At 51.3% G+C, this 16,134-nt stretch overlaps 1 protein-coding gene across 1 annotated transcript in view; it reads left to right on the forward strand.

The window, feature by feature from the left end:
• The first annotated feature begins 15,565 nt into the window (after positions 1-15,565).
• Positions 15,566-16,134, forward strand: part of LOC127489004 (trafficking protein particle complex subunit 9-like) — a 279,821-nt gene continuing 279,252 nt past the window's right edge. The window contains exon 1 of the mRNA XM_070063885.1: positions 15,566-15,705. The gene's annotated coding sequence lies outside the window, so the exon portion shown is untranslated. The remainder of the gene's footprint in view (positions 15,706-16,134) is intronic.

Raw genomic sequence — 16,134 nt, forward strand, 5'->3', positions numbered from 1 at the left:
AGCACTTGGGCCATCTTCCATTGCCCTCTTGGGCCACAGCAGAGAGCTGGACTGGAAGAGGAGCAACCAGGACAGAATCAGGCGCCCCAAACATGACTAGAACCTGGGGTGCCGGTGCTGCAGGCAGGCAGATTATCCTAGTGAGCTGCGGTGCCAGCCAATAAATTCCATTTTTAAAATCAATCCAATTTTTAAAAAGAATATACAGTACTAAATAAACACATAGAATGTTAAGTGTGCCTGTCTATGCACAGTTAGGATGCAGGATGAGGAATTATTTTTTTACTATCCATTTATATTTTTCAAGATTTCTAAAAGGAACATACATAATTTGTAAGCTAAAATTTATCATTGAAATGCTTTCAACTGTGGCAGGCACTGTGGTGCAGCAGGTTAGGCTGCAGCTTAGGACACCCACATCCCACACTGGAGAGTCTGGTTTAAGTCTTGGTTGCTCCAAGCGACAGATCTAGTTTCCTGCTCATGAGCACCATGGGAGGCAGCAGGTGATGGCTCAAGTGCTTGTGTCCCTGCCACCCACATGGGACACCTGCAAGGAACTCTGGGCTCCTAACTTTGGCCTGGCCCAGCCCTGGCTGTTGTAGGCATTTGGGGAGTGAACCACTGGATGGAAGATTTCTCTCTCTTTTTTGTCACTCAGCCTCTTACATAAATAAACAAAATTTTTTAAATGCTTCAACTTGAATTTTCAAAAAGCTTTAACAAAGAAAACTCGGGGCCTGCTACAACCCTCCCTCTGGGTACAGAACCCAGCACCATAAAAGGTCAGAGGTGGACAGAAGCTGCAAGGTGCCTTGGTTTGAATGCAGGGCATTCCTAGACCTGAGATGACCGTGGCAGCAGCGACAGGCATCCAGGACAGTGCAAACTCGGGACACACACAGTCACTGCCATCCCTTCTCCACAGATTAGGAAGCCAAGGCTCAGAGACTCACCCCACGTCGGGGGTCTGCCACTCCTCCCCCACGTGCCCAGATTTCACTGCACTCCCCCCAGCACGCAGACACTGCCTAAGCAGCCATCATCCTGTGAGGAAGACCCTCCCTGACACCACTCAGCGAGATTCCATCTCTTGAAGAGAAACATCAGTCCTCTAACTCCTGGCTGTCACTCTGCCTGGGTTACTAAACCTTCAGAAAAGACAATGTGAAGTCGTTCAGCTCCACACAGACTGCCCGACTTACAGGGAAAGAAAGACAGCAGGATCCCTGTCCCCATGAGTGCACAACACAGGGAGAGATCAGCTAGCTAAGGGACACTAGGAGCCTAACGAAATGCTCTCATTGAGATCTCAGCCAGGTAATCAAAAGGAGAGGAGGAAGAATCGCCTGACTTCTTAACAGTAGGGGAGCTGGGGAAAGGAGTAGCACAGAGCTTCTGCTCCGGCAGGAACAGCACCAAACTGCATGATGGGCTCCAAGAACCAAAAATGCCCAGTAAACCAAATACATATTATGTAGATGGGGAACTGTGAAACCAGGCTAAAAAGATGGCTTGAAGCAAACCGTGAGTTTCCTTGAGATAAAGCCAAGACTTCACAGGGTACACAAGGCCAGCCCACAGGTTCCCGAGCTAAGCAGAAGGCGCAAACTCTCCCTACCCTGTGACAAGTAGGCTGGAAAGAGCCAAGCCAGGGGACGGGGCATGACATTGAGAGGATGCTGCAGCTTGCAGAGCAGGAGGGACCTGAGATCTGCACCAGGGCCATGACAGCGGGAAGGGGAAGAACTGGCCCAGGTGAGATCAGCTCATATGGACATAGGACATGCCAGGCAGTTGGGGCCCAGGTGAGATCAACTCACCTGTGGACAAAGGACACGCCAGGCAGGAGGGGCCAAGGTGAGATCAACTCACATGGACACAGGACACAGCAGGCACATAGAGTTTGCAGAAACTTCCAAGACTAAGAAGATGGTAGCACCCTTGACTCAAAACAGGAAATTCAGGAGGAAATGAAAGAGAATTGAACAGAGGAGATAGTGAATTAGGCTCCCATTAAAAGCCAGGGGACTGGCGGGCGCCATGGCTCACTAGGATAATCCTCGGCCTACATCGCCGGCACCCTGGGTTCTACTCCCAGTCTGGGCGCCGGATTTTCACAAAAAGTGAAAAGTTACATCAATTTAATATAAGAGAAAAATGCAACAAAAATATTTAATTTTGTCAGTGTTTAGTTGAAATACACTTAAATCATCATGTGTTAAATTGATGACAAATGAATTAGGAAGTTATTTTTGACAGGATAAAGGTTTACTAACAAAACATTTTACATTACTATACCTTCAGTAATGATCCCGTACAGTGCATTTGCATGTATTTTAGAAGGTAACTAACTGCAATTCGCGCCGCAGCTCACTTGGCTAATCCTAGCCTGTAGTGCTGGCACCCTGGGTTCTAGTCCCAGTTGGGGTGCCGGCTTCAGTCCCGGTTGCTGCTCTTCCAGTCCAGCTCTCTGCTGTGGCCCAGGAATGCAGTGGAAGGTGGCCCAAGTCCTAGGGCCCTGCACCCGCATGGGAGACCAGGAGAAGCACCGGGCTCCTGGCTTCAGATCAGTACAGTGAACCAACGGAAAAGGAAGTTCTCTCTATCTCTCTCTCTCTCAGTGTCCACTCTGCCTGTCAAAAAAAAAATAAATAAATAAAAGCCAGAGGACCTCAAACGCTATCTTTCGGTATTCTATTTTTCTTTGTGAAAGACACGATTTGGTCTATTTCCAACATGATCCATACTTTAAAGGCAGGGCTAGACTGTGGAGGGCAGTGACTGGGAAGCAGACCTGTGTTCCGTGGAGAACTCTGTAGATCCCAGGTGTTTCAAGTCCTTGTGTGCGTGGGTACGTAAGTGTCTGAATAAGTACATTCGAAAGATTTCCTCATGCGCAACTCAGAGATAATGCCACGCGGAATGTTTGTAAGGAAGAAGAGAATGACTGGGTACCAAAATCTTTTCTAAGACCCAGTTAAACTCTTTCAAATTCTAGGTTAATAGGGTAGGTAATGCATATAATACCAATTCTAAAAAAAACTCTAGTAGTTGGCGTTGATGTGGTATTTTATTTATAGCTATGTCTTCCTTTTTTAATTGCTTTACTTTTCTTGAAGATCTTATTTATTTCTTTGACATTGAGAGTAACACACAGAGGAGATGAGAGGGAGGGAGGGAGGCAGAGAAAGAGAGCGAGAGTGAGTGAGAGAGAGGGGGAGAGAGAAAGTCTTTCGTGGGCTGGTCCATTAGCCAATTAGCTGCAATGGGCGTAGCTGAGAGTATCTGAAGCCAGGCACCAGGAGCCTCGCCGTGATCTCCGCATGGGTGCAGAGGCACAAGGACTTGGGTGTCTTCTGCTGCCTTCCCAGACCCCAGCAGAGAGCTGCATCGGAAGTGGAGCAGCCGTACTCGAACCGGCGCCCTTATGGGGTGGCGGCACTGTGGCAGTGCTTTACCTGCTCCCTCACAGTGCCGAACCTCCTGGAAGCCATTTGCCTTGGGATTCAGCTGTCTGCTAACAGGCCTGGGAAAGCAGAGGGAGACGGCCCAAGGACTTAGGCCCCTAAAGCCAGAATGGAGTGCCGGGTAAATTCCCTGGCTTCTGCTTCAGCCCCTGGCTTCTGTCCCAGTCCTGGCCTTTGTAGCCATCTCGGGGGTGCACCCCCAGATGGACGATCCCTCAGAGAGAGAGAGAGCGCGCAAGCTGGCGATGCCCCCTGCACTGCTTCTCTCCCCAAGCGGCTGCAATGAATGGCCAGCGCCGGGCCAGGCAGGAGGCAGGAGGCAGGAGGCAGGAGGCAGGAGGTCCATTGAGGACTCCCACGAGGCAGGGAGGTGGGGTCCAGAGAACCTGGGCCATCAGCATCTGTTTCCCTGGTAGCAGCCTGGAGAGGCTGGAGTGGAAGCGGCCCTGGGGCTTAGGACGCTGGATGCAGCAGTGTGCAGATGCGTCCTGGGGTGCCATGGTGACAGCCCATGTGGAGTGCGCCTGCGCCTGGTGCTATGACCCGGAAGTGCACCCACACGCTTGGCGCCGAATGCCACGCAGTGCTCCGCTGGGAGTCAGCGCCGCATCTGCTTCTGCCCGAAGCCTGCACAAGCCACACGGAGAGGAGCCGTCCTCGACGCGGCTGGCTGAGTTTGAGGGAGACCCAGCAACCCCAGGGCCAGGCCAGCATCAGAGAGGCTGTATGTGGGAGTCTGCCGCACCGTTTCCCAGGTGCATTGCTCTTCTTTGGCCCCTTCCGGAAGCAACGGCCCTCACGGACCTCTGTGCCCCCAGCAGACTGGGCCCCCTTGGAGGTGAGTGAAGCGCGGCTGTTGCGGTTTCCTGCTGGGCGTCCTGGCTGCTAGCGTGCCTGTTGCTCGTGGGTCCCGAAGGCTCGGGTGGAGTCGCGGTCGTGCAGTGCGGACGGTCTGGAAGAGTCCCCAGGGTGCGAGCAGCTGTGTGAGAGCAGAGGTGGCTGGATCTCCTCCCAGAACGGCCTTGTGATCTTGTCTGTCTGCTTTTGGAGGGCCCAGCCGCCCTGCTCTAGACCTGTGAGTGTTGTCGGGAGGAAGGAGAGCGAAAGTGCGTGTCTGTGTCCTGGTCTAGGAGGACAGTTTCGGGTTCCTGGCATTGGGTGTGATGTTAGCGCTCTGTGGGTTTTTCATGAAAGAGCCTTGTCAGGCCGAGGTGTACCTTTTGTTTCTAATTTCATGATTCGTTTTTTAGTTTCGCAAAAGTCGTCGACCTTTTTGTGAAATAGGTTTTCTGTGTCTGTCAGGATACTTTGTGGGCTTTCCCCATGTGTATTCTGTTCTGGGATCGATTGATTTTGTATGGTAGTGGTCCTTGCATTCCCGGAGTAACTCTCAGTTATGCACAGTGTGCTAAGCTTTGGTTGTGCTTCTGGGTGGCTTCTGGTCATATTTTGTTGAGGCATGTGACACATTCACGACGGATATGTGTGTGCCATTTTCTTGATGATGTGTGCTTGTTTGGGATGTTGGGAAAATGCTGCTCTGATGGAATGAAATGGAAGGCTTTTCCTCTTCATCTCCTTGTTGGAAGGGTTTGTGAATCACGGATTTTAATTATCTTTTCCTTGGGAGTTCTCACCAATGGAGCCATCTATCTGGTCCTGGACTTTGTTCATGTCTGTTTGGTTTGTTTGTTTCAGCTTCCCTGCTACTACAGTGTCTTTGGAAATTATAAGTGTATTCAGGGTTTCTTGTTTTACTGTATTCAGTTTTAGTGGCTTGGGTCTTTCTGAGAATCAATCCACTCTATCTAGGTTGACCAAATCCTTGTGCCTTGGTTTTTCCCTAGTGGTTTTGGATTATTATTTTTGCAAGGTTGGTAGCGATGTCCTCTCTGTCATTTCTGTTGTCAAGTCACTTCAGTCTGTTCTCCTTTTTTCTCTGTTTCCTGTGGATAAAAGTTTTGTCAAGTTGACTGAGTTTTCAAGCACTCTAGTTTGGTCTCAGTGAATGTCTGTTGTGATATTTTCTATGCTGTTGGGTTGATTTCCATTTGAATCTTTTTCCTCCTTCCAGTTTCCTAAGATGTACTTTGATGTTCTAGTGTTTTAAGGTAGGTAAAATTGGGTTTATGGATCCGATGTCTGTATTCTGTAATATATACCTGTAGAGCAATACAATTTCTCACGTGAGATTAGTCCTGTCAACATGGAAAACTGTATGGGTGTACCCACTACTGGGAACATATTGAAGGAAAGAAGTCATTGTGTAGACAGAGAGGCTTTCACAGGCCTATGCTTATTGCAGTAGGATGCCCAATAGGCAGGCTATGCAGTCTGTGTATTCGTTGATGGTGTCCATTCCCATAATGGCTTTATTCAGTCTTCAGGTGATGGGCGTGTTGACTGATTGCATATCTTTGCTCTTGTGGATTGAGCTGTAGTAAATATGGGGGCATAGATAACTTTTTGTATGCTGATTTCATTTCCCTTGTGTTTATACCTTAGGTGGAATGGCTGGCTCATATGGTACGTCTGTATTCAAATTTCTGACTTATCTCCATACTGTCTTCCACAGTGGCCATACCAGTTTATAATCTGACCTGCAGTGGATTAGGGTGCCTCTTCCCCCACATCCTCAAGGCTGTTGTAGTATCAATTTGCATTTCCCTGATGGCTAGTGATCCTGAGCATTTCTGTATGCGTTTGTTGGCCGTTGAGATTTCCTTCCTTGAAATATTTACCTGTTGAAGTCCCTTGCCCATTTCTTGATGTTTTGTTTTCCTGGTGTTGAGTTTCTTGAAAGTGTCTGGTAGTTTATTCTTTATCAGTTGTGCTTTGCAACTATTAGTTTGCCTCTTCACTTTGATGAGTGTATCTTTGGCTTCACTTTGATGAGTGTATCTTTGGCAGTGCAGAAGCTTCTCATTTTTTTTTTTTTTGGTGTCCTCTTCTATTTCATTCTTTAATCTTTTGTGATTCCCAGATATTGAACATCCTTGGTTAAGTTGATTCCAAGCTCTTTTATTTTCTTTGTCGCTATGTGAACGGGATTGGTCTTTGAAGTCCTTTCTCAGCCATGACATTGTCTGTGTATACAAATAGGCTCCTGATGTTCTCTGCTGCCACTTTACCACACTCTACTCTGAGTTTCAATACTGTCTTAGTGGAGTCTTTTGTCCCCGCGTGTACACATTCCTTCCAGGAGATGAGCTGTTACACTGCACTGCATTTCAGGACCAGGATTGTCTAGTGATTTAACCCTTTACTTATAATTCACCACCAACAAGTCATCCTTTGTAGACTTGGGAAGATGTCAATACTCACTCTTGCTTAAATAGTCCCAGATTCAGAAAAGTCTACTGTTTGTTTAAGCTTTCCAACAAATGACCTGTCATCCACGTGTGCGAGGGTGTGCACACAGGCAGACACATGCACATATGTAGCCACACCCCCACACAATCCTGGATGTCTTTTTTCTTCAAGAAGAAGTGCTGACTCCATGCCAGCGTGATTGAAGATTCATGCAGGTTTTGACTGGGCCGAGCTTCTTGGGCTGCGTCTTTTCCCACGGATGCTGGAGCTCAGCCCAGGCACAGGGAGAAGCCAGCAACCACAGGCAGAGCTGAGCGGTCCCTGCCTCATCATCCAGTGCTACTCGGTGTTAAGATGCTGACACCACTTTTTTCAGTGGGAGAATGAGTGACGTGTGCCCCACAGTTGACTTCTGTTTCTCCTTTTTCCTCTGGCCGCACGTCCCTCTGTGGGATTTTGAGAGGCTGCCTTCTTCATTCTGTCTGATAGCACAGAAATACAGAGAAGAAACAAACAGGAAGGGCCGCCTGCGAGGCAGGGCCTGGTCTTGAATCTGGTGCCTGAGCTGTGTAGCTTGCTGTGATACTGCAGCCACAGAGACGGCTCACTGGCCCTGCCCACTGCTGCATGCTGTGTCTTAGCCATAAAGGCTTTGGTTGTTTGGCATTAGATGGTCCCTGAGTGTGGCACTGTCTGTGACTTGCACACATCACTTAAGGCACAGAGTTTCCTACAACATAAGCAAAGTGTTCGGTGTCTGAGTGTCCTCATGCTGGCCTCCAGGTGTGAGCCCTGGAGCGTCACTGACATTCTGGCCTTGTGCCAGCAGTTTTCACACCTCTTCTCATGCTCTGCTCCTGCCACACGTGTATGGGGGACGGCCCGGCCCCTTACACTCCTCAGATTCCTCAGGGTTTGCTTTCCCTCTCCTGGATGTTGCTGTTGCTGGGTTATCTGCTAGTGACCAGCTGCCTGACTTGGCTTGAGCGATTTGACTGCTGGGGGCTTAATGTGCCTCCTGGATACTCACCGGGATCTAGTCTTCCCCTCGTGCAGTAATTCCAGAATGAGTAATTCCCCAGAGTGTCTGAAGAGTGACTGCTGTGTCACCACCCCTGTGAGTGGGGACAAGAGCTGAGGTTTGCTGCCCTGGTCTGCTGGTGCCTGGGAGACATCAGAGATATTCAGGTCAGATTGATCTATCTTTCTTTCTATCTATCTATCTATCTGTCTGTCTATCATCTATCTTACAAAGAATTTCATTTATTTACTTTAAAGGCCGAGTTACAAAGAGAGGGGAAAGACAAAGAAAGAGATCATATGCTGGTTCACTCCCCAAATGGCTGTAATGGCCAGGGCTTGGCCAGGTTGAAGCCAGGAACCTGGAACTCCATGCAGGTTTCCAATGTTGTGCAGGGGCCCAAGCATGTAGGCCATCCTCTGCTGCTTTCCCAGGTGCATTAGCAGGGAGCTGGATTGGCAGAGGAGCAGCCAGGACTTGAACTGGTAGCCATATGGGATGCCTGCACTGCAGGCAACAACTGTACCCACTATGCCACAGGGCCGGCCCCGTGAACTCTTTTAAAAAATATTTATTTAATTTTATTTATTTGAAAGGCAGAGTGAGAGAGACTGAGAGAGAGAGAGAGAGAGAAAAATATTTCATCTGCTGGTTCACTCTCCAGAGGGTCACGACGGCCAGAACTGAACCAAACTGAAGCCAGGAGCCAGCTGCTTCTTCTGGGTCTCCTACATGGATGGCAGGGACCCAAGCACTTGGGCCATCCTTTGCTGCTTTGCCAGGCAATCAGCAGGGAGCTGAATCAGAAGTGGAGCAGCTGGGACTCGAACGGTTGCCTATATGAGAAACTGACGTCACTGGTGGAGCTTAGCCTGCCATGCCACAGTGTCGGCCCCCACCTTTCTTGAACATTTTAAAATCGTTTTCCTCTAGTGAGTTTCTTAACCTACATTCAGAGGCTCCCTGCCCACATTTCTCCCTCTGTTCTCCCCTGGTGCCCACTGTGCTTCAGGGACTGTGATCTGTGTCCTCATGGGGCTGAGAATGTGGTACCAAAGCTGGACAGGGGCAGGTGCAGCATGTTCTGTGCAAGCAGAGGGACAGGATGGGGCTGTCCAGGGAGGGGTTAGGTGCTCTACTCCCCTTCCCCACCATTGCTGCCTCTGCCTGTCCGGGTGTCTGTCCTTTGCCATCAGCTGTTCGTCTTTTGCTGGGTGAGCCCACAGTGAGTGTCTCCCACTGCTGGTGATGCCTGTGCCCTGGAGACTGCAGGATGAGTTGGACCCACCTCTGTGCCACTAGGCTCCATGGCCTCTGCACTCACGCTTGCTGGGCTCCACTCATTCCTGGCTGTCCTCTGTGCATGCCCAGTTCTGTCCTCCCTGCAGCCCAGGCCACGTGTCCCCTCCCGAATGCTTAGCTTCCCCATCCAGTGGAATGAATTCCACCTCTGCAGCCTCACATGTTCTGCTTGTCCTCTGTTGCAGAGATGCTCACCTCACTTGGCAACAGTTGAACGTGTGTGCACCACGTTTACATGCCAGTCGCCACACTAGGCATGTGCTTAGCACATAAACACTGCTGGGTCTTGCGGTGGGGTATAGGAGTCAGATCCACTCACCTAATGGAACAGAGCTCTTGTTATACATCCTGTGTTTTCCTGCTCTGCACCACTTGCCACAGTGAGTGGATTTCTGGGTGTGCCTCCCAGAAGGACCTGGAAACTCCTGCGTGACTAAGAGCCCTCCATCCTGCTGGCCCACTGTGTGCCAGATGGCAGTGGCTTTCCTCCCAGGGTCATGATGGAGAAGTTTGATCTCAAGAGAAAGTGGAAGGCCTTTAGGCGCACACTGTGGGGCTTGCTAATTTCCGCTGGTTGGGAGTACAGATGGGACCTAAGTGAGCAGGGCAGAAGGGCAAGAGAATGCAGGATGCCTGGCCCTGCAGCTCGGAGACCACTGGCTGCCAGATTCCCAGGCGGTTATCCCGGGATCTCGGTGTACCACACTCGTGTAAAGAATAACACTTCAGGCCGGCGCTGCAGCTCAATAGGCTAATCCTCCACCAGTGGTGCTGGCACACCGGGCTCTAGTCCTGGTTAGGGCGCCAGATTCTGTCCCGGTTGCTCCTCTTCCAGGCCAGCTCTCTGCTGTGGCCCAGGAGTGCAGTGGAGGATGGCCCAAGTCCTTGGGCCCTGCACCCGCATGGGAAATCAGGAGAAGCACCTGGCTCCTGGCTTCGGATCAGTGCAGTGCACCTGCTGCAGCGGCCATTGGAGGGTGAACCAACGGTAAAACGAAGACCTTTCTCACTGTCTCTCTCTCTCTCACTGTCCATTCTGCCTGTCAAAAAAAAATTACACTTGAAAGAATGGTATCGTTTCACGGGGTTGTGGTCAGGGTTGGACAGCAGAGTACCGGATGCCATGTGGACTTGGTGCCCTTCTTAAGATGGGATGGGGAGCAGAGCCCATGCAGAAGTCAGGGAGAAAATATATACACCGATCTTAGCAGGTACCTGCTCAGGGGAACACGCACAGACACCAGCTGCCTGGCTCTTGGTGTTTTGGTGACAGCACTTAGCACTGAGCCCACGTTTGCCCCCTGCTCCTGCACTTCCTTTGGGGTTGTGGTTGGCAGGTGCCTCCTGCAGGTCAGCAACAGTCAGGGTTTATGTTCCTCGCACCTCCCTTCTCCGCCATACACCACCGCCTCTCAGTCCGCCTGCCCCTAGGGCTCTGTGGCCTCAGTCCCAGAGTTCATCTCTCCAGTGAAGCACTTTTGAGGAAGGAAAAGCCCTCTGGACAGGCGAGGAGAGTGCTGTAGCTGGTTGTAACATGTAGCCCTCCGCCCCACTAGTTATGGATTTCTGATAGGCTAGATGGCAGCTGCCAAGTCTGGGACCCAGCAGTTCAAGCCACTGGGCAATGAGTCTTCCTTTAGTTCTGGGCCCCCAGATGTGGGCAGTGAATTCAGCAGGCAGTTACTGTCCCCGTTCTCTATGATGCAGTGGTGGTGATATTTACATATTATTCAGATTCATGGGCGCCTCATCTCCATCTGGTGTATGTTGGCAGCTTCCACTGTGCAGTCAGAGACCTCTCCCCTGACTCCTCTCGAGGGCAGGGGTCACATCTTCCTGGTCTCTTTGTCCTCAGAACCTTGCCTCATGCCTGCCATGAGGCTCCTCAGTGGCTGTGCAATGAATGCTCCTTGCACGAGTGAAATGGGCAGTGTGGTATGTGAGAAGCAAACCTCACTGGGGCCCGGGCTTTCTCATCCATCTTCCCAGCAGTTTCTGGGTGCCGCGTTGCTATGCTAAGTCTTCGCATTGCTTCATGTTACCATCATGCTGACTCTGTTACCACCTCCTCTAAGGACAGGTCATCTTGGCTGACAGAGGACTTGCAGCCTTACCTGTCCCGAGAGCTGCTGAAGGGCAAAGCTGGGCTTCACACTCAGGTGGGCAGATGCCAGAGCTCCCATACTCGAGTGTTCCGTGTTGTGTTCTGCATGCCCTCCATGAAGTTCCCTTGTACGAAACCTCCACTTTGGAGTTCACTCTGGCTCTGGTCAGGGCCTCAGATAGGTGGGAGGAGGCCATTGCCATGCAAGCGCTGACTCCTGGTTCCATGACTTACCAGCTGCTTGGCTTTGGGCAAATTGCTGTAAATCTCTGTGCTGTAATCGGTTCTTTTATGACTTGGGATGGAGCACCTCTGTTGGGAAGCTGCTAACTAGGCAGTTGCTCCAATTCCTGCCCTGCTTGCCTGGGGCTGTTCCTGCTGGATGGTCCCTCCGCATGGTCCCTGCCTTGCCAAGTGAGCACAGTAGTGGCATGGGGAGGCAGAGCTCACCTAATTAGTGTGGGTGGGCTAGTTTTTCCTTAGCCTGACCAAATTCTTTGTAGGCATCTGATTGCCTGCCAATGCACATGGCTGCCAGAGAGTTAATCCACTGCCCCAGGGAAGTTTATTCAGCTGGCTGAGACAAGCCTGGGACATGGGGACACATAGTCCCTGTGATTTGCTGCCCCTGTCATCAGGAAACATTACTGCCCTGCCACAGCGTGGGGCACCATGAAGGCATGTGCATTGGCTCAGAACCCACCTCTCTGTCAGGTGGGCCACAGGCCTTGGTGTGGTTGGTCTTGCATGTGGATGTTCAGCCAGGACCCACAGGCTTCTCCCTGCATGAAACCAGGTTAAGGGGGCAGGGGCCTAGACTTAGAGAGCTATTAGCGCAGATTTATACAAATATGTGTGTGTGTGTGTGTGTGTGTGTGTGTGTGTGTGCTGGCTCAAGGGGACTTCCCAAAGCTCATGGAAGAACAGAACTAAAAGTAATTTATTTGGTGCCAAACGTTTTTGAAATCCATGCATGCTTTATTCATAATGTACTTTTCTCATGAATGATTTGAAGGTCCCTCATATGCAAGCATTTTAATCTTTTTTGGCATCAAAATAAACTTACCCTTTAATTCTATTTTCTGTGAACTTCTTGAAGTATCCTTGTGTGTATTTCTTTATAAAAGCATGATAAAAGCTCATTGCAGAAAATTCAAAAAATACAAAACCATTTGAAATTATCCATGATCCCATGACTCCAAGCAAACTAATATTAGTGTATAGATATGTTTTCATTTTTTCTACTTGAGTACTTTTATGCATTTGAAATTACATTGTACGTTCAGTCTGGCATCCTGGTTTTTTTTTTTTTTCCGTGTAACTTGTTTCCATCTGTTCTAATTATAAACTGAATTATAAACCGAACACTGTGACTTGGCCCACGCTATTGTCACTTGTGTCTGCTTCCCCGTGACAGGTCCTGTTCATGGCTGGAGGGGCAGAAATATGGTGGCAGCTAGTGCTAGAGTGCGCCTGCTGACTGCTGGGCCAGGGTCCCACACTCTGCAGGGCTAGCTCATCCTCACACGGCCTTGGGGAGGGACTACTCACTTAGGACAAGGAGAGAGGGGTTTTTGAGGCATGGGAGGAATCATTAACACTGCCCAAGTGCTGTTCTAGTCCATGCTGTGTTCTAAGCACTTGGCTTCTATTACCTTGTTGACCTGGCATGACAGCCCATCTTACAGATGGCTAAACTGACAGACACGGATGTTTGGTGGCTCACTTAGGACACGCAGCCAGGGCTGGCAGGTGAGGAGAGATGCCCTGTCCTGGAGCTGGTGCTCCTAACCCTCATGGTGCCTGCCTCTCCAGGCAGGTGCTGGGTCTCAGTGTTTGGGGGCTGGTGCCATCCATTGATTGATTGATTGGTAGGAGAATGAGTCCCTTGGATATAGTGTCCTACTTGTCAGGGCATGGAAGGGTTGTGTGTATGTGTGTGGGGGACAAGGCCCACAGGAACGCAGCCCATGAGTGGGGCTGTGGAGGACAAGTGGGACCCCTCTGTGGTGACAGTGGGCCTGGCCCTCTCCACAGAGGCAGCAGGCTGTGCTGGTGGAGGAGAGCTGGCAGCATGTGGACCAGAGTGCCCTCCTGAGGCCCCTCAGTGTGTGCGCTCCTCCTGCTGCAGGAGCGCATGCTCAGAGCCTGCCCATGCTTCCTGCCCATCCCTGGCTGTGTGAACTGGGCAGCTGACACAGTGGCTGCCGTTTATAGACTGTGCTCTAGAAACAGCTTGGAGAGGATGTTGGGAGGTGAGATTTTGCAAGGCCTTGGTGTCTTGTCTGACATGGGCTGTGCTTAGGAAGGGGGTGGCTGCTGGTGTGGCTCATGCATAGGCCACGGGGGCAGTCAGCTTGCATTTCCTGTGTTCTTGGGGCCTTGGAACTGGCCCTAGTAAGCAGGGTCCACTTGGCTCTCTGTCACCTGGCATCTCTTATCCATTCCATTCCTGAATGGATTGACCGGGCTAAAAAGCAAAAAAGTGGAGTTCATTAAAATCCATGTAATATCTTTATAGACTTCCTGGGTTGCTGGAGGGTCTCGGTCCCATCCGTGGTGCGGGAGGAATGGCATAACTTCCGTCTGGAGCTGCTACAGCACCCAGAGCAGGTGTCCCAGGGTAGTTTGGACCTCAGGGCTGCGGTGCAGACTGGAGAGTAGGAACACACACAGGCTTCAACGATCTTTGTGGGCTAGGGCAGTGCCTTGCCCACTAAGGATGGCTGCTGTGAATGTCTGAAGTCCCCACGTGCTGCGGCTACACAGGAGACAGACCACAAAACCAGTGTGTGAAGGCGGTTTTGAGCGTGACATCTATTAAGCTGTGCCACATACCAAGATCGTGCTGGACACAGCACAGGACCAGAATCCTCCTCCTACTAACCATCGCTGGCTTCTCTTCCTCCCCTCAAGTCTCTCTGGGAGGGTTTCCTCGTGCTGCATACCTGGACCCTAGGCTCTGCAGTGCACTGCCCAGGAGCCATGACTGACCCACCCTGCATGTGCTCGGTGTGTCTGTGTCATTCTGCTGGCTGACGGAACACTGGACCTCACTGCTCAGGGCTGTGCGGCATCTGTGCTTGCCCCTGTGAGCAGGAGGGCAGTGGGGCTGGGAGCTTCTCAGTGGAGCAGAGTTGGAAGCTGACCTTGTGGCACAGCCATTGGAGGTTGTCAGTTTTCCCAGGTGTGCTGGCTGCAAAGAATACTGGGCCCTGGTTGGATGTCTCACATCTCACTCCCAGTTACTAATGAAGGAGGGATGGCCACTTCCCAGGCCACACTGGGTGTCCCCTGTGTCTCTTCCTGTCCTTCCATAGGGTGCCTTGCTGTGAGTGATGATGACCCCACTCCATTCTCTGCAGAGGTCACCGTGTGCAACCTCTGCACCAGCCCCCGATGCAATGATGATGCCCCCTGCCCTGTTCTCTGCAGAGGTCACCATGCACAGCTTCTTTTTTTTATTTTTTGACAGGCAGAGTGGACAGTGAGAGAGAGACACAGAGAGAAAGGTCTTCCTTTGCCATTGGTTCACCCTCCAATGGCCGCTGTGGCCAGCATACCGCGCTGATCCGATGGCAGGAGCCAGGTGCTTCTGGTCTCCCATGAGGTGCAGGGCCCAAGCACTTGGGCCATCCTCCACTGCACTCCCTGGCCACAGCAGACAGCTGGCCTGGAAGAGGGGCAACCGGGACAGAATCCGGCGCCCTGACCGGGACTAGAACCCGGTGTGCCGGCACTGCAATGCGGAGGATTAGCCTAGTGAGCCGCGGTGCTGGCCACCGTGCACAGCTTCTGCACCAGCCCCCGATGCAGTGTCTGTCTCCCCCATGCTGTCTGCAGACAAACCGCAGCTCAGGATTTACCATTCTGCACGGTGCTCCAGGCCCAAGGCTGCTTCCTCGCTGGCCCTGCCTGAGGCTCTGCTCTTAGCTGTGTGTTTCTAATTCTGGATTCCTTTCTCTGAAGCAGTGTCCCTGCTTAACATGGGTCTGTTTCCCTCACAGCAGTACAATACAGAAAATGTTCATGGTGGAGAAACTTAGCTTCACTTGCCAGAGCCACAGGCCTTCATTTCATCTGCAGATCCGGCGGCTCCCCAGGAGGGACGGTGGCCTGGCCTTGGGCCTGTGCCTTGGTGTGACGCATTCTCCCTCCTCTTTGTGCCTCACGGCCTCTTCTGATTCAGGGCTTTTCCTAGGACTTTGCTTTCTGACATCTTGAGTGGTTCTCACTTTTGTTTTTGAGCATGTGCCAGAATTTCCCAGCCGGGTTGGTGTCAGTCTCATTGTGCCTCTGCTCTGCCATCACCATCAACATCGCTATTGTTGTTGTCATTGCAGAGAAACTGTACGGCAACTTCCTGAGCTGGAAGCTGGAAGAAACCCTTGCCCAGTTCCCCCTGCAGCCTGGGCAAGCAGCCACCTTCACTGTCACCATCAAAGCGAGCCTGGACTTCTCCTGCCAGGAGGGTCTCCTGCAGGACCTGAGTGACGGTAAGCGGCTCCCTCGTTTCTGAGAGCTCACCTGCTCCCAGGTGTGCGTTGTAGTCAGCTCTCTGTGGCACCCACCACCGGTCATATGACTCGCTCAACCGAGACCTTGCCCCTGCACTTGGTTAGCAGCATGACTTACTGCAGGCACATTATAGAGACAGTTTCTCAATTCCCAATCTTGACCATCTTGTCCTGATGTGCTAGGTGGTTGTCCTGAGGGAGTGGAATGCTGTGATTTTTCCCCCAAGTGTACCTGCTGTGTCGGTGGGACACACAGTGGTGATGATGGAGTTCTCCCATCTGGTGATGCCAGTGAGGAGACGGAGCTGGGGGCAATGGGAATTGTATCTGCTGCAGCACCAGGCCTGGCCGCATGGGGACGTGAGTTCACGGGTTAGCTGTGTCAGGTTGTCACATGCTCTTATGGAG

This window comes from Oryctolagus cuniculus, chromosome 19, assembly GCF_964237555.1.
Source record: "Oryctolagus cuniculus chromosome 19, mOryCun1.1, whole genome shotgun sequence".
NCBI lineage: Eukaryota > Metazoa > Chordata > Mammalia > Lagomorpha > Leporidae > Oryctolagus > Oryctolagus cuniculus.